Here is a 19515-nt window from a genome sequence, read left to right on the forward strand (position 1 = left end):
TGTAAAGCCGGCCGGGCGCCGATTGACGCCAGAGTGGGTGGTCTCGGCGAGGACGGGCGGCGGGAACAGCGGCTGTTCTACTGCAGCTATGGCTATGTGGAACTGGCCGGAAATAGCAAAGGGTTGGGAAGTCCTGACCAAAGGCCGGCTCTGAGGAGGCTGGAAGCAGAACCCTGCCCCTCGTACCCCGGCAGAACTACCTTCATCGGGCCTCTCCGGAGCCTGTTCAGAGCCTTTGTCCACGGCTCCAACCTTTAGAACAAGTGGGTGTCGCCACTGTGGCAGGCTCTGCAAGTGCCAGCGGAACCCGGGTTGCCAATCCCGTCAACTCAGGGCAAGGCTGAAGCAGGGGCTGCTGCCTGCCAGCTGCGGAGGGTAGATGGTGGGTGGTCGGAGCCGGGGTCCCGGGACTTCAGAGAGAGTTGGAGAGGCCAAACATGTAGGGCCAGGCTCGGGAAGCTCCAGCAGCACATGACAGTCCTGGGAAGGGGACAGATCGGTGTCCAGTTGGCTGGTATTGAAGCCGTGGAGTGAGTGAGATTAGATGAAGGGCTTGGAGTTCGACTAAGACAGGGCATTATCTGTCTTAGTTTCCAGCCTTTTGGAAAGATATTTTTTTCAATTCACCACTCCCCTTTTCCTCCCGACACCTTTTTCCTCTTTATTTTTCTTTTTTTTTTCTTCTTATTTTTGAATAAAGATATTTTTATGCTCCCCTGCTGATGTTTTCAAGGGCCTTTGCAGGGAAAAGATTGATTTTAGAAGGAAAAACGCTGCCAAATGTGTTAAGTCAACAATGAAAAGGGGGTTTGTTGGTTTTGCTAAATTGATCTTGTTCTAGTAATCCACAATGTTTCATTGTTACAAAAGGCAGTTTCTGAAACTGTAGTTTGCAACTTGCTATTGTCCTTTAAATATCTCATAAACAGCTGCCCAAAGATATTTTTTAATCCAAGACATTTTTTACTTGTAATTTTTAAAAAACTGTTTTCAGACTACAGATAGGAGATATCTTCCTCATAGACAAATGTTTTCTTTCAAAGATTACACATTACTAAATTTGTCCTAAAGAGTATAAAAATAGTATTTAAAAATAGTATTTATCACTTCGTGAATGACAACACAGACTAATATTAGAATTAAGTCTGTGTCTACTCTTGCCACACATTTTTTTTCTTCAAAATGAGACTGATATGACATCTGAAGGAAGTTAATAGCTATAGAAATCCCAAATCTCCTGCTTAGTATGGAACATGGATGCTGTGGAGCTTATATGGTATGTCCAAAATCCCCTGAAGTCTGTTCAAATCCAGTGTACTCTGACAGGCTGAGATGAGATACTAAAATAGAAGCTCTATGTCACTGGCTGCCCAAATTCAACTTCTGCCTCAAAATTAATCTTTGAGTATGCTCTAAGTCCAGTTCCTGTACCAGCCACTATGTAAGTAATTCAAATGTACTTATCATGGTATGTCAATGTTCCACCAAATGTATAGAGTTTAAATATACACATACACATTTTAGGAGTATAACTCTTGTAGCCCATGATCTTACTTAAGTGTAAATATAGGAAAAATTTAAACTACTAACCTCTCCCATGCTGAAGTTTAAGTACTCCAAAAATGTGTGTCTAGACTTGCCTGAAAGAAATGCATCTATGGTTTTGAAGATTTTCAGTGTTAGTAAGAAATTGGCAAGCAAAACTTTAGTCTCAGACAAACTCAAATCTCAGTAACTATTTTCAATTTTACATCCCTTCCCCAGTCTCTTCTGACATAAAGTTAATTAGGTAAAATTTCGAGCTAAATGGAATTTTTTCCCCTTATGCAAAAATACAAAAAATAGATCAAATATGAGCTTAGAGTGGAAATTTGGAATCAATTCCCCATCTTAATAGGGTTTAAGTACAGGAATGTATTTGAAGGAATGTATTTACAGGAATGTATTTGAAGAATAATTTTGGAAATGCTGTCATTTTCATGAACTGGTGTTCATGTCTATAATTCTGCATCTTCATATGCAGAAGCATCAGAATTTTTTTTCAAAAGCAAAACACTTGGTAATTTACTGTGTGGTCTAATACATGTGTGATTCAAGCCTGTCTAGATTGTTAAACAGCCTTCACCCAGGAAATACAATATCTTTACTATTCAAATTGATTGCTAGTATAGAAGAGCTATCTCTCACAGCTTCTAGAATTGATGCAGAGGTAGATAACTTTGTATTTCATTGTTAAATTATGCAGCTTTAGAAGTCTTAAATGTCTGTATCATTAGCTGGGTATTTCTAAAGAAGTTCCTGCTAGTGTAGCTCCTTCTACTTATCTCTAAGAGGAAAGGCTTCCATTAATTGTTTCAGAATTAGTATTAAAGAATGGAGCACCCTTTTTATTCCTTCTACCACATTTGTTTGTTCATGTGGTTGCCTGCCCTGAATAAGGAGAATCCCTCTGTGATTCATTTTCATTTTGGGAAAAGCTGGGAGGGAACTAGGAAAATATTTTTTAGGCTGTGCATTCCTTCTCTTTTCCAGAAATGGAATTGCCTGACTAAGGTATTGTGACATTTTCAGATATTTTGACAAAAAATGCACTACCTAAAACAAAAAAATATGATTTTACCCTCTTGTTAATTGTGTGACACTCAAGCTTTTGTCTATCTTGCACTGAGTGATGAAGTGATGCAGAAGCAGACAGCCATAAATGGCCAGAAAAGGCTTAATTAGGTATTCTGCAGCTGCTACAAATTAGATCAGCATCTGCATCTGTGTAGACAATGAAATTCATGGTAATTTTGAGGGCCAAGCAAAGTGGAGGTTTGTTTTGGATGGACGCCTAGCCACAATTCAAGCAAAATTCAGATTCAAACATGTTCTAAGGGGGTAAAAAGGGTTGGTCAACTTCATCTCCTGTTGCTGAAAGCCAATATGTTTCCCATTCTGGCTTTAGATGTGTATACCAATGTCACACATGAAAGGCATCTCTTAGAGTATTCAAAATTTGGGGTTTTTTCCCCTAAAAAATAATTCTCAGGAGTTTTCCAGATTAGACTTTGAGCTATATTTTAGATAAGCAACCAGCTTTTTGCTGTTGTCTGACAATTTGCCTCTATTTCCGGTTTCATACCAGTTTCTGGAACTAAAATTTGATGCACAATGATGCACTAAAATGATGCACAAATGTTAATGGCCCATGATCCAACCTGTTCTAACAGAGGTATTTACACCATAAATTGGATATAGAATAGAAGAGTGATAGATTAGTATCTGGAATGAGGGTATGAAGGTATTACTCTCAAACTTTTTTATACAGATATGCTTGCATGTATATACCAAGAACTAATAGGTTATTCTATGGACATTTTGACATAATGCACTGGTTTTAGGTGTTTTCAAACTCTTCTGAATTCATGGTTTTGTTTTGTGTTTGAACAGCTCCGAACACAAGTGTTGACCTACAAATATGTTTTCTAAGTGCTGCTGTAAAAACAATAATTAATTAATACAAATATTTCATTAGATGATTTAGAGAGGCCTTTTGAAAGTTGACAGCTCTTCTTGATAAGTGAAGAACTTAATTTCTGTGACCATAAATGTAATTGCACAATAGTTGGGTCAGCTTTTAGATGGGATTATTCCACCTATGTATATCTATTTAAACCTTCCATGAGCATCCTGCTGTGGGGTTTTAACTCTTCCCATGAAAGTACTTTAAAAAGTTGATATTATTGATGTTAAAAGAAAGCTAAGCCCTTGGTCATGTTTGGTTTGATGCTTTGGTTTGAATGTATTTCATCTGAAATTGTTGTTTCTGCCATATGATCTAGTTTGATCTGCTTTGTACGGCTCCCGTATGATGCACAGATTTAAGTTTTCATTTCTGGTCTGCTGTGTTATTGCAAATTTGCACCAATCAGAGCAGCAAGTTTTGTTTTCAGCAATGACTTTACAGATAGCCACCCTAACATGGCTAAAGGAGAAGAAATCTGATTACTAAATTGAAGTTCCTTCAACTGGAAATTATTATTATTTTCAGGCAACTAAAACCATATAGAAACAACTTCAGGGTTTTCTTTTTTTGTTAAAAAATTCAATTAAATTCATTCAAATATGTATTGAAACTTCTTGAACTGACCTAATATATTGTTAGCCTTTTTAGTTTTAGGCTCTCAGAAGCAAATAAATGTGTTATGATGACTCTCGTATTGGTCTTTACATTTTAAATCTACCACAGTTGGAAGTTCTGTGCTATAAAACCTCTTTACCTCTGGATGTGACTAAATTGTTTTCTTTGCTGTTGCTCAGCTAAAGGGGCAAGAGCTGGGGAATAGGTACATGTTTGGAAGGGGTTTAGAAAATTTTCTAGCTCCTAACTGAGACTGAAGGGTCTTTTTGTAGTCTACATATTCATGTAGGGGAAGATAAGACAATAGGAATATGGGCAGAAATAACGCAAGAGGACTGTTGCTAGTGGGGATAAATGGGTTAAGAATTTTTTTGATTAAATTGAGATTCAATGAGGAGTTCCCATCCTCAATCCTTTTTGCAGATTTAACCTAGCACTTGGGAAGCTATTGAAAGAGCGCTTTTTCCCAGGAACAAAGAAACCAAGTACTTCTTTGCCCTAAGTAGAAACCAGTTCCCTTGTATTTCTGTGGAAGAATGCAAGCCTAAATCTCATTTCAATGGGACTGAGGTGCAGTATTAAATGGCTAATGCATTGAGTTGGTGCAAGGACACATAATTAAATGGACAGGGGTTTTCTTTGCAAGAGTAGGAACAATCTCTTGATATACAAGTAGATTGTTTCACAGTCTCTTCTATTATTCTCTGTGTTAATATGCTATTTTAGAATGACTGCACACAATAATAATTTGTTATTACCAAGCATTCTTTCTACAATAATTTTAAATTCAGGAGATGTGTTGATACTAGAGAAAGGGAAATTTGCATACAGTCATATAGGACTTTAAAAAGTAAAGGAAAATAATGAATGCTGCAGGTATCTACAGCAAAAACTATAGGAAGCACCTATTTTGTGTACTTCTGTATTGTTATTTTTATAATAATAAAAGAAAGTAGAGAGAAATTAAAATTATTGGGGGAGAGCTTGTTTGTTAAAAAAAGAGTTAAAACAGAAGATAAAAAGTAGTGACCCATAAAGAGAAACGTTTGATTTGCGGGATAAAACCATAGCATGTTGGTATCATACTATTCAGCTTTTAATATTTTTGCTCTGACAGATGTTTCAGGCTACAGTGCATCAGCTACAGTAACATTAGATTGCACTTCATCTTCCATAAGTACAACTTTTAAGTATGTATGTAGAACTAGTAATGCTATATAGCTATATTTATGAACAAAGCTGTATTTGCTGTTTCATTCATTCTATAATTTTATTAATTTCTCTTTATTATTTTTGCCTGTGCAGTTTTTTTACATTTTCCAGTAAACTTGTGTATGTCAGCTTAAATTTAGATGTTAATTCTTTGCAAGCTGTATTTATTGAACTTGATTTAGAATCCAGTGCCTTTAAAGTTATGCATAGAAAGTACTGTGCTTTTGTCTTCTTTGAAGATTTCTTAAGTGGTGCTTTCAGAGCTTGTCTCATAATGCTTAGTTGCTTTCTAAAGAACTAATCCATATCTGACTATGCAATAAATTGTCAGCACTTTATTGAAAAGGACAACTCCCACTGACAAACAGTTTGTGTACCTGTACACTGTGAAAAGGGGTATACTTTGAGACCTGTCCTTGTTTCCTAGTTTATGGTGAATCTAGAGCGCAACAGCATTTTTGAAATGGATTTGGAGGGTCGAACTCCAAGCAATCATTGAGAGTGGTGTGTAAGTGCTTTTTCACCTGGGAATCAGCCACAGTGGGGTGCAGAGGTGGGGAGCAGCTGCAAAGCAATCCATTTGCAGCCACCAGGACAGCTCAGGGGCATGGAGCCCTCAGGCAAGGCTCCAAGTGGCTCTCTACATTGCCAGCAGACTGGCAAAGAGGAGAGTTCTCCACTACTCCTAATGGTAGTCTGATCCTTTGATTTCCATGGCAACTGTCTCAGACCAATAACCAATGAAATCCCAAACAAAAACATTAATTAATGCAAGTCAAGAAGAAAGTTATATGCCTTTTTTAGAATAAGTTTTGTCTACTGTACCAAGGGGAAAAAAATGATAAATTTAAAGTATATATACATTCGCATATATATATATATGTATATAATGCACATACACTCTAAAATAGAAACATAAAATGGAAAATTTTCATGTTTAAAGTATTCTTGTATGAAGCTGTAATTACAGCTATTCATTCTATTCCCCCCACTGATTTTTGTATCATGCAGCTCATGTTATCTAACTTTTATATGCAATTCGCTGCCTTCCGTGGAAAGTGTCCAGTTTTTAACAGCGTAAGTGAAAGTTATGAGATGCTTCTAAAATACAATTTAACAGTATGTGGAAAAAATTGAACTTTTGAAGAAAAGAGAACTTTTGAAGAAAAGAAAACTTTTGAAGAATACAATCCAGATTTTGAATCTCCTAAACTGAGATTTTTACCAAAGTTTTGTGGTTAAATCCCATTTCTTATTTACATGCATTAAGAAAAACTAATATAGATAGCCTCCTTTCACTAAAACTTGGATTTACCGGAAAAGACAAACACAAGATTGAAAGCTGAGCTACACTGTAGCTTAAAAAAAAAAAAAAAAAGGCAAAAAATTGTAGCATAAATTGCCATAATTTATAAAATTAACCACAGAGCTCTTAGTTAATAGGGAGTAGTTGGTACAAAAATAAAATAATGTACCAGGCATTTTAGGGGTGATTCTCATTCTAACTGAAATAGTTATAAAGTTATAAAACATTAAACTAGGTTTTCCTATTTCTTAATCTCTCAGTATTTCATTAATAACAGAAATATTTCAGAATTTCACCTTATGTGCTGTAATCTGTTGATGACAAAAATAAGAAACCAGAAAGATCAATTAAGGGTACTCATTTAAATTTAATGGTCTAAATTATCTAATGAGCAAACTCTATATTTTGAAACATTAAACAATCTTTTTCTAGAAAAGGAAAGCTTTTTATATTTAACTTTTATTTCACAAAATATTTTTCCCTGAGTGCAGTGAAATTTAGAACTAACTTCACTGGAATTTCGTTAAATTATCCAGGAGTTTTGTCACATTGATTACTGTTCCCAAGTCTTTAAAATCAATACAGCAAAATGTTGATGAACTTAAAATGTACAGAACTAAAGGCTCCAAACTGCAGGCTGTATGTTTTTTCTTGTTTTGTGTGACATGAACAATATCTAGCTAGCTCCAGGAATTGCTATTACTCTTTACTGATTTTGCATTTAACATTGCTTGGTTTTAATGACTGTATAGGGAATTTGGTTTCCATACTTTACACATTATCTACAAAACAACAGAGTTCTACAGGCATTGTTCATTTTAAAGGCAGCTCTAGTTTTGGGGGTTTTGTTTGTTCTACATTTCATACTTGATCAGAAAATATATCTTTAATATTTAGATTTACTTTATGTTTTGACTAGTAATGTTTTATCCTATTGGCCTTTTATTACATACAGTAGGATATCTTTGCAGCAAATAAAAATGTGACTATTTTCATATAGCACATTCCAAAACCAGAAATAATGTCTTCTCCATTTTCTTGTCTCTGAAAATGAAGAAAATGGATGACAACTATCCTGATCTACCTCCTCTGAGGTAGAACCTCTCTGTCAGCTATATGGGTCCCACACCAAGCACCCTAGCAGAAACAAAACCAAAGATCAGGGGTGTTTAAAAGGGCCTTGTTATTCAGGTATTATTATTCAGCCTAATCTTAGACTACTCATTTCTGATGTATAATTTATTTTGATATGTGGGGAAGCTCTACTACAGAAATAGTCTAACAGTATATTGACATATGATTCCTTTTTCTCCCCCATTAGTGTCTTCTGTGCTGTGCAGTGACTTATGACTATGGAATCTGCTTACTGAAAAAGATTCATATGGTTAAGTTTTCTGTCTGTTTACTCACTTAAATAAATGTTTTCAATTTAACACAACAATTTGTAATTAATACTGTGAAACAGTTGAAAGAATGAGTTCCTGAAATAGAAATAATAACAAAAAATGTTTTTCTCCTCTCAAAAATATTTATTTTGTGATCATATTTTCCTGCATTTTTACATTAATTGAAATCTTGTTTTAGAAAAAAAAAAAAAAGAAAAATCCTCCATCATCCAATTTTCCAATTCTTATGCAAATTAAGGAATATACACAGAGGCATGATTTGTGGTTTTAAAGCAAGGGAATGTGTAAATTCACAATGTCTTTAAAAAGCACCATGTCAAGCACTACTCTCATGGAGCCTGTAGCTTGCAATTTACATTTCACTTTAGTATAAGGTAACTGGTTTGCATGAGAAACTTTTGATTGTCTTGTAAAATGCTCTAAACAGTATTAATTTCACTCATTTATTACAAAAGAAACTTAGTTGATGTTCAGAAGGAATTTCTAAGCCTTGGAATGACTGCTGAAGTTCCAAATACTGAGCAGTCTACAGACAGCAAATCCTTTTGATTTGTCTGGTCATGATCAGGATAACTCATTTATTTTAAAGGATGCAGACGTAGAGCACAGAGTACACCCTCAGCCAGCACTGTCTAGATTCTGCTGTCCCTCCATGTAATCCTCTATTTTCTTTCCATTTAGAATCACAGAAACAGTGGAAAGAAAGTGGCTATAAGTATCCAGTCAGTTTAAAGAAGCTTTTCTTGGCAACAGAAGATAAAATCAAGCACTGCCTCAAGTTAAATGCAAAGCACGCTACAAAGCTTACTGTTTTCTCTTGAAGAAATCTTCGTGAGAGTAACCATGAGCCTGAAGCTGAATCACCCAGTGCTGTGGTAAGCAGAACATTCCAGAGACATAAGAATAGTTATTATTTTTTTTTTATATTAAAACTCACCAGCGTCCTTCTTCTGCTTCTCCAGGAAGTTGTACCCGTCAGCACCTGCTGAGGGCTTAGTTGATCAAAAAAATCAGGTAAAAAAATCCCAGTAGAATAAAGCCAGACCAGCTGGCTTTGAAGAGAAGCCCCCCAGCTTGGGCTGTGTTTGCCTCACTCACCCTCTGCTCTGGAGACCCAGGCTTTTTCTCCTTTGGATGTTGACCTGTAGGCTGTGTGATGTGTGTGCACAAGTGTCTGGCAGGCCAAGGTGCACCTGCTTCTGTCACTCCTGAGTAAATTTAGCTGTAAAAGGTATCACTGACAAGCAGACCTTTGTCAGTGCTGGCAAACGAACAGCGCCTTGCCATCCCCCTTCAAAAGTACTCTGCAAGTTCAAATGGAAAATATCTACTCGGTAGTCTTATCCAGTATCCAGGAATTGCTTCTTCAAGAGAAAGGAAGGCCAAGAGGCTCATGTATGGCAAAAAAATGTCTTCCTTTAAATAGATGTTAAAATTACATTATTCCAAGAAGACTCTATGAACAAGATGAGGCTGTGTTCTCTTAATTGTGGCTGGAAGAAAACTTTTTTAAAATAGGAACACAGCACACAGAAATTTCAATTCAAGTTGTTGAATTGTACTGTTAAAGTTGATTATCTTTCTCTTCCATAATTCATTGTGCTTTTTATCAAAAAAGGTTTAGAAAGCTTAAACATATCACATAGAAGGTATTAATGTCAGTCCCAAAATTAAAAAGCATGCAGAATTGAGAGTCTGAATTTCAAAATCACATGTTTGTAGCACTTATGCTGTCATAGTCTAGGAACCAGCCACTTTTAAAATGGGACCTAAGTAAATGGAGGGTCTTTTGAGAGAAATGATGAAAACTTGGTATGCTTATCCTTATTGGATATTTATAATTTATTGATAATAAGGGTGTTTCTGTCCCTTGCTTTTATTTTTCTCTTTTTCTTCCTGGAGATGGCTTCTGGTAATTGAAAGAGAAAGGTGTAATTTACACCTGTGTTCTTCTCACAGAGTTAAAAAAAGAGTCATCAACATAGGTACCAGGATTGGTAGCAACATACCTAGTTACTCCATTTTCCACTTGAAAACTAGGCCATAAACTCAAGTGGCTTTAAAGAAAAAAAATTAATAGTGTCTACTTTGCTCTAATATGCTATTTAGAAGGAGCAAAATGTTTCTTTCTAACAAATGAGGCAAAAAATTGTGGATCAGGAGCTCTTTGTAAGATAAGCAGGGTTCCTATTTACTTACTTGTATAAACAACCACTCACCAAGCTTTATTTCTCTGCAAGGGCACCCTTTCAGATAGGAACATGGACCTAATTGGCATCATCTTGTATCCATGGAAACATTTTAAGTACCACTCTCTCAATATGTACTTCAGGTATTCAGGATTCAAGAGCTGAGTACCAAATAATTAAGTGTTTTTATTATTTTCTATGTGGAAGCTTGGTTCTTGGGGCTCATATCTGTCGTAATAAAGATCTTGTACTTTCATGATGTTTGATAAAATCAATGTTTCATTTCAAGCCTCCTATCCACTCTATTCTTAGATTAAAATTAATGTTGTAAAAGTCCTGGTGAATTGAAATTCTGAAACATTTTGTTATCCTTTATTGTTTGAAAAACAGTGAATGTAGTTCACATTACCATCAGACTTAATCACTGTTCTTGTTGCATTAAACTAGTCTGGTATCCTATATTTCTGAAAAAAGGAATAGAAGAAATTTATAAGAAATCAGACTATTTTCTCTTCTTAACAGCCATACCCATTCATGTGACTATGTAGTAGGTCACAGAAACTGAGAGCTTAATGATTGTCTTGAAACTGAAAAAAAAAGGATGCAAATAAGGGAGCTTATTCTGGGTTTTTACCCAGACATGACTTGAAAGCAAAATAATAATTTTTCTTTTAAGATGTGTCTGCCACACTACTTAGTTAAAATATTGAAACGTACAGCTAAGAGAAATAAGGGATTTTATTGATATTTCCTTGCAGAAAAAGAAACATTGTAATGAACTACATTTATTTCCAAAGCTATCACTCTGAAGAAGATCCTTTGCAGATCAAATGTAGTTATTTCAATATTACCTTGGCTCAAATTCAAAACTCTCTCATAATTCCACCTATAATTGGTACTGCTGATGCACATTCTTAATGTACTATGATTTAAAATATAGGAAAATTAGTTATTGCTATCCATTAGTTAACATCTCCTGTGTATTTTTAAAAAATCCTGCCCTACTTTTGTTTATAAAAAACATTTTCTTCAACTGAGCCAGGCTGAAACAATGAAACACCTTGTTAATTACAACTGCTATCAGAAAAACACATTTCTGTCTGTAAAGATCCAGTACTTCTCTCTGAAATGCAATTGTTTTAGAGCCTTGCCTTGCTAAGTATAAATCCCTGTATATTTATTTTCATTTACCACTCTTACTGTTTTTATTTGCCATGTTGTGTCCACAATGCAGTCCCTGATGAGTGCAGATGGCATAAATGATTTTTCACTGATTAGGCTGGAACAGTATTTGTGTAGAAATTCTGTGAAGGAACCCGTGGGTTTTGGGCTGTAAATCCCCCCGGCTAGCTTGGGATTTAGCCCGCACGGATCCTACATGGATGAAGTAAAGGACGAGAAGCGCTCTTTCTCCACGTGGTTCTGATGTCCTATTTATTAGCTGGAAGGGGACATCTGCATCGTAGGGTTTCTAGGTGAAGAAGAGAGAGAGAACTCCAAACTCAAGGGACATTTATACCCGCGGAATGGGAGGCAGGGACGGAAGGCCCCAGCCAAGGGGAAACCAGTGGGGAGGGGCGAAGGGAGGGGCTTCAAGGGACAAGACCACCTTATCCGAGGGATACACCATCTGAGGAAAGGGGGGAAACATTTGTATAACACAACACCCAGTGCAGTATCCAAATAACAATCTAGTGCATCACAACAATTCTGTAAAACTTTGATATGTGATAAAAACTGTTACCTTTTTGCATGCCAGATTCTCCATATCAGGTTTATACTTTTATTTATGTATATCTGTTTACAAATTTGTAATCATTTTATTTTAAAAGTGTGATCATAGTGTAGGCAATTTGGAGCTGCCTTACCCCCGGTGAAAGCCTCAGAGAGTACTCTGCCTGTGGGCTGGCCTGTTTGCTCTGCAGGTTGCCACATGAGACCTAGGATTGTGATTGCCCTCAGGAACTTTTACTCTGAGCCAACTAAGCATATTAGGGAAGTGAAACTTTCAGCCTCCAGAGGAGGAAGCAGGGCACATGGCAATTTTTTCATTTCCCTTTCATCATGTCCCTGACCTTGCTACAAGGTCAAGGTTGCTGAAGTACTAAATGGGGAAGTAGAAAGAGAACCTAGTCTCAACTCAGCCCTCTATGTGTTCAGCCTGAGGTTGATGAGGAACCTCTGACTTTGCTCATCATCCTGAAAAAAAATTCAGCTACGTTCTTGAAGGATTGCTCAGGTGCTTTGCAAAATACAGTGAAAATTGGTCTTGATTTTGCTGTTTTGAAATGATGAAACCAAGATTGGCCCTGTTGACTCTATGTAACTGGTAAAAATCCAATTCTTCCTAACCACAGACTCTGGGGAGAAAAAGGAATGAGGAAAATTGGTAGTGGTATCTCTTGGGCACATAAATCTTCATCTAAGTAATATGTTCTCAGCTTCATGGTTTTTAGCTTTTTAATCCAAGATGTCTTTTTTTTTTTTTCCCTAACATTTGTTAAAGAATCACTTCCAAAATGCTAGAAAGTCAGCCTGAGCATATTGCAGATAAAATCTGTCTCTCTTCTCCATCATGCAAAATAGAGATTCAACACTTGGCCTATATTCAGTTTTTCAGGTGCTAAAAAGCTGTGACAAAACTGCACAGATCATATGATAATGGGCATATTATACAACTGTAGATCATCATATGCCTAACTTATTATTATTATTTTAAGTTTCCACAGATTACTTTTCTAGCACCATCAACTTAGGCATAGTTCAGAAAAAGAAAGACTCGTTGAATGGTTTTTGAATTTTTAGATAAAATACAAATAAGTAGGAAAAAATCCAGGAAAAAAATTTAAGAATATGACAAAGGAGCAGGTAATATTTCTGTAAAAAGAAGAGTGATCTATATGAAGACTTATGGACCTTCAGCAGAACAAAATGTAGACAAGGAATTCTCCAAGGAATAAAATAATCTTCTCTTATTTTTGAGCTATCAGAGCAAAAACAGGCCATAAATTCTGACCCTTCCATGCCTGAAGCAAACCCAAATGAAAAGGCCTGAGAAAGAGACCTGACTCACTGAAAACCAGACATGTTTGAGGAACATGTGCAAGAAAATGGTTTCAAAGTTGGGCTAGAAAAAGTGTGGGAGTCTGCTTCCACTGGTAGGAGCAGAGACTTTCCAGGAGGGAATTACAAAGTTACAGTAGCAAGGTGATGGACTGTGAAATTCCTCATTCACAAATTTACCCAAATAGGTGCAATACTGTAGTAAATATACATGAGCAGATTTGCTTGTGGCCTCCCCTCTGTCGTTGTGCAAACTCCGAAAGGACAAATGATGTAACTATACATTTGGCAAGTGAGAGAGAGAGCAATGTGACATAGGTTTTCCTGATGCAGAGCAGGAGCTGAGATTTTTCCCTAAAGAAAAAGTGTTGAAAGGTATATAGAAAGTAGAGGAAAAGAGTGAGTTTACCTGCAGCATTCTGAACAATTTTGAGAAAAGGATGTAGGGGAGGGTTAAGATAGATAAGATGAGGTGTCTGCCAATTTAAGTGGTTGTTAGCAATGGTGGTAAACCACATTTTACAGAAATGAAGAACTTTATTTAGGAAAGAAGTTGCACAATAAAATGTTGAAAATAGGTAGGACCATAAGGTAGGTCCCAAGGTGTTGGTAATAGGTAGGTCCTTATGAAAGAGAATGGAGTAAATGCAGTGAGATGGAGAAGGAGACAGAGGGAAGAGACAGTATATAAGTAGGAATAACTCTGTTTGTGGCTGTTTGTAGGCAGGGCAGATACATGTTGTGCAGCAAAACCAGTCAGATTTGGCATAAACATAGCTGAAGGCAGGAAAAAAGATAATCCTAGAATCACAGAATACCAAATTGGAAGGGACTTCAAGGACCATTTAGCCCAACCTTGGAAAAAGCATGTCTATTAGGATGGGAGAAAAAGAAAACTTTGGAACATGCTTCTCTGCTTTTTCAGTTTTATGCCCTAAAGTGAAAATAACTTTTCAGAAAAGAAAATTAAAAGCACTCTAGGGGAAGGATAAATGAGTGAATGAGAGAAGACTCTGACGTTGCAGTGAGTCACTGGTTCTGCTGAAACACTTAGACAACTGTATGCACAACTGTACAAGCACCTCAAATGCTCCTATTTTTAGATTTTGTTTAAAAAATGCAAAAGAAACTACGGGGAGAAGTTATTCATGTAGTCAGAAGAAGTACTTTCTGACACATGCAGGAATACTGGATAGCCAGTGTGTTTGTGTAATTCAATATGCAGGGCATAGGGGCAGTAAGGGAGGAGATGATACTGCAGTGCCCAAGTTTAGCAATTAATGCAGAGCAGCCTTTGAGTAGCTCTGTGAAGGTTGTAGCACTGCCTCAGTTACATGAAGTTCACATAGAAGATACACACTAGGTGCACATCTATTAGATGATAGGCTGATAGTAAGGCTCATTCCAGGAAATACAAATATCTAACTCATAACAAACCTGTCTCATTAGATTCTCTCACATTTAAAATAATAAAAATGAAACCAATTTGAGATAGAAGTGAATTCATCTACACCACTGGAGTGAAAGTAGCTGCAGTTTGGAAGAGCTCAGTTATGTATAGGCCATTATTTTAAATGTGCTTTAGGATTGTGTCAACATAGAAAAGACATGAGAACTTCCCCAGGAATGTTTACTGCAGAACAATTAACACTGATTATAAGTTACTTTAAAGTAATAAATAATAACCTTTTCTGCCAAAGTGTGGTTTGTTACAGACTGATCTGCTATGTTGTATGGTTCTTTTACATAGTAATTGCCAGTATAGTTGCCTGAGAATTGAAATGAAAATATGATAGGGAGTCATTCACAGATACTATCTAAAAGCAAACTGAAACCCTCAAAATGTTACGAGCTTTTAGAATGAAAACATTTTGGTTCAAATCAGCAATATGGTGTATTGTCAAATTAATTTTTTGAAAAGGAATATTTACAATAAATATTGGAAAGGATCAGTGAAATAAGGGGTTTCACTAAGCATTCCCAGTTTCATGTAAAAATGACTCAACTCCTCTTCCCACAAGTCATTTTTCATATTTTGTTGTTGTCTCCCAAACTCTTAAAAGCTCCAGTTTTATAAATACATTCTGTTCAATAGATAAGAGATTTATTTTGCATTTTTCCCAGTGACTACAAAAGATGCTTACTAATATATGAGTAAGTGGGCCTCCTTCTTTTTTAGTGCTCTCATTCTATATGAACAGTTGATTTGAAAGCTACCATTTGAGGTAGTTCTGGGACCAGAGACACACACAAGTGCAGTGAGCTTTTCATTGTTTATTAGTTGTCAAATTTCAACCATTCAAATTTAAAGTTACCATTTTGAGGTATATACCTTGTGCTGGATTTTCTATGATGATTTAGCAGTAATTTGAAATGAGCAGAAGGAGGGGTATTCTAGGTTACATCTGTTAGGGGAACACGTAGAATTTTTTCACTGGGGATTGCTAACGCCTACAGGTTTCTGGAATAATGAAAGAACTTCAGTCATAGTCTTGGTAATGTACCTGCTGCCTGCTCAAATAGCATGTCTGCCAAGAAGAAATTTGCCAAGAGAATACCAGGTTGTGTATGCTTGTCTGAGACTTCAGTCAGAAAACTGGCACCAAAGAGGGGAAGTGATTAAAAGTTCTTGTCATGCCTATATGCATCATCCCAACTTGCTTAGAGCTGCATGGCAGCTAATTCTGATATTTGTGGTATTTTAAGCACTTGACTTAATATTATCACAGAATCTGAGGTGTGTATACTTTGCATTGTGTATGGATTGATAGATTGATGTGCTGGCTGCTGGCTGCTCCCTACCTGTTTGTTCACAGTTTGTAGTACAAAAGGAGGAATATACAGGTTCTTGCTCTCTTTACATCTTTTTTTCTGCTCCTTTGAATGAAACAGAGAACTAATCTCACCTTGACTTTCTCTCTTTGTTTTCAGTTCTAAATATGACAGCAAACATTGTCCAGTGCTCCATAAGCAGTAGGCATAAAAATGTCTAGTAGCATTCAAATATTCTGAAGAATTGAGTTTTGCAATAGCCACTTGTATATACAAAAATATAATTCTGATCTTCTGTTGTTTCTTGGCATTAATGTACCCTATTCATTGAGACTGAAACAAAGCTGATGCCTCTAAGGGCACTGATTTGAACAATATCCAAAATCCGATTATAATAAACGACTGTCTTAGGAATGTTGATTAACCTCTGAATAAGTGTTGGATCAATGTTACTTTGGAAAAAGTAACAAATGCATTAATGATAATATGTAATAAGTAATGATAAGTTGTAATAGTAATTGTTGATATGGCATTAGATAACATAGACAGGATAGTTAATTGATGTCACTGTCTCAAACATGTATACCTCATCAGCTGCCAAGAAGCTGGAGTGATTATGGTAGTATTAACTGCAGCTGAAATACATTAGATAAGATGCATAAAATGGAAACAGGTGTTTGCTACAATCATTTTACTTGGTCATTCAGTGACTTTATTTGTGGTAAATGTTGCTTGGCTATTAATGAATGCATTCAGCTTTCTGATGAGCTGCTCTGTTCTAGATGAGCTAGATTTTAAGGAAATATCATGTGGTTCAGATGAAGACTGTAAGTAGTCCAAGGAGTCTGCACAGGGTGAAGTAATCAGTGAGGTCCAGGGATTATGCTGATAACACAGTCAGGCCCAGGAAGAAGTGGACCAGGGACAGGGCTGAGTTGAGGCTAGACTATGACTCATTAACCCATTCAGGGAACAGTGCAAAAGTGGCCCTGGTAAAAAAGTAGGAGTCCATTTATTCAGGAAACAGCTACCCAGAGCAAAGCCTAATAATCCATTCAGAGACTACTGCACTCAAAACTTAGCTCTGATTAATTAAGGCCCTGGATTGAACTAAAAGTGAGCTCCTGGGTCTGGGAGCTTGAGTGGCACGTAGGTTTATCAGTGTAATACAGCCTGTCAAGACAGTCTCAAGGACTTCTTCCTTTCTCTTTCCTATATTGATGCTTGCAGACACAGAGTTCACCAAATGCATCTGCCTAACTCAGCATCTTCATGGTGGTCCTAAGTAGTGATGTTGGAAGAATTCATGTTGAGATTACAAGTGGAAGTGGCAAACCTGTCCTCATCTTGCAGGTGTGTTCATGGAAGTACAGTATAGATCACATGTGCAGACTCAGGGGAGTTTGGATTTGTTTTTGAGGGAGGACACATATTTGATGAAGAGTCCTCGGTTCATCTTATTTCAAGCATGGCTGCCACTCCCAGCAAATTGGGAGAAAATACAATGTGTGTTGGTGAGACAGCTACTGCACAGTTCCATTGGACTACAAGGAGTTTTTTTCAACAAAATGAAGATGTTAGCTTAATGAAGAACTGGGACACACAAAGATGACAGTCTGCACCAGCCACTTCAGCACCTCCCTTATGGACACATAAGTCCAAGCAAAACTGTTGATTCCAGGGGAAATTTCTTTTGGTTGTAACTTAAGAGGACTGACAGTTGAATGGCAAAAAGGAAGAAAAACTGGTTGAGCGTGTTTTTGATGTCATCAGTGTCAGAAAGAGGATGCCATATCCGAGCACAAAGCAACAAAGAAATGACTTTTTACATAGGAAACTTCTGTACCTGCAGGTGATCTTCCCATACATGGTATAATTCTGTTGTCAAGGAAATCCAAGTTTTTTATGACCTGGATACAATGCTTCTTGGCTGGCAGCCTTCACACCAACAAAGACATGAATAAAATGTAGACATTTTTTCAATTAACATCTGGAAGATTTAATTTTCTACCAAGCCCTATTTTAGTTTAAAAAATGTTAATCTGCATTCTGCAGCAGTCTACAGCAGTGGGTGGATTCTCTGGCAAATTCAATTGCCACAGAATCACACAAGCCCCTGACTATTATCAAATGATGTGTGATAAACAAACATTTATTTCACTGAAGAAATATCTTCATATAGTATTTAAATGCACTGGCCTTTCAAATAGTATAGATCATGGAACAACAATTTCTATTGGAGTATCTGGATTGCTTCATTGTTTATTTAACTTGACAGCAGACTACCTGCAGTTTCACCACTTGAGTTATTTTTATGCTCTGTTTGTATTGTAGTAAAATTTTTCATCATATATCTGGAATGGGATAGTGCATCATTCTGCATTTGCTCTGGCTCTCTGGAGTTGTGCAGAGAGAGCAGAGTTGAGCTTCAAGAAGCTGGGAAACTCTTAACTCAGCAACTTTTTTCCTGTTATGCCAGTATGCTGTACCACCAATGAGGGAATCCACTGAAGCTTATTTTTAGGATGACTCTCTGGTGTTTCAGGTAGATCTGTGATTAGAAAGAGATGTATTCTGTGATTTGTCCTGAACGAAAGAGCAGGCAGATGTCACCCTGATTTTTTAAGACTTTGCTAAGCCTTCTGATGTTTGCATTCTTGTAACAAACTTTCTCACACACAGTTCTGTAAACAACTTATGTTTTGCATTCTTTCATGGAGGAGGAGAGAATTGATGGACTCTTGGTCTGTCCAGCATCATTGGAGAGGTGGCACTGTCACCCTCCAATCCACTGTCACTTTTGGAAAACTATAAATATTGGAGTCAGAAAATAAAGGTCCCTCTTTTTTGTTCACCTGGAGAGCAGCAGTGTCCGTGTCGTCTTTTCGTGTCGTATTACGACAGGCAGATATGAAACAGAATTCAAACACCTCCTGAAGAGCAGACAGAGCTATTAGTGTGCTAGTGGTATTCTTCATGTAGCACAAAAGGGCATCATTGAAGGTAAGAAGCTGGCAAGTATGATGAACATTTCACATTCAGGGAGACACATAGCAGTCAGTAATAGATGTCATATCAATCTTTGGTAACCTAATGATTCTGAGGGGTTTAGATCACAACTTCTCTCTGAGAAGAGTAGGTAATACGTAATAAATCAAAAGGAAAAGCAAACTGTCCTTCTACTTCCTTTAGAGTCTTTCACTGATGTGCTGGGATAGTATGGGAAGCAGAAGAGAAAGAAAGAGGAAGGCATCTGATATGGGAAGGCATCTGATTTTGTCTCTATAGTGCAAGATTCCATGTCCAAGGAAGAGACTCAAAAACTTCTTAATGGGGTGCATCAGGCACAGCATTGCCTGCTGGTCAGAGGACATGTTTGTCCTATTTTTGTCCTCGAATCCTGTGTACAGGTTTGGGTGCCATAGTATAAGAAAGATATAAAGC

At 36.9% G+C, this 19515-nt stretch overlaps 1 protein-coding gene across 26 annotated transcripts in view; it reads right to left on the reverse strand.

Moving 5' to 3' along the window:
• The window catches only part of MEF2C (myocyte enhancer factor 2C), a 280803-nt gene extending 271493 nt beyond the window's left edge, over window positions 1-9310 (reverse strand). For 4 of the 26 annotated variants that reach the window (XM_038125291.1, XM_038125284.1, XM_038125296.1 and 1 more), the window contains exon 1: window positions 8985-9282. The gene's annotated coding sequence lies outside the window, so the exon portion shown is untranslated. Of the gene's footprint in view, window positions 1-8984 lie in introns of all 26 variants that reach the window. The other 22 variants (XM_038125302.1, XM_038125303.1, XM_038125295.1 and 19 more) reach the window with 14 other exon arrangements.
• Window positions 9311-19515: the final 10205 nt, after the last annotated feature.

This window comes from Motacilla alba, chromosome Z, assembly GCF_015832195.1.
Source record: "Motacilla alba alba isolate MOTALB_02 chromosome Z, Motacilla_alba_V1.0_pri, whole genome shotgun sequence".
Classification (NCBI taxonomy): Eukaryota; Metazoa; Chordata; class Aves; order Passeriformes; family Motacillidae; genus Motacilla; species Motacilla alba.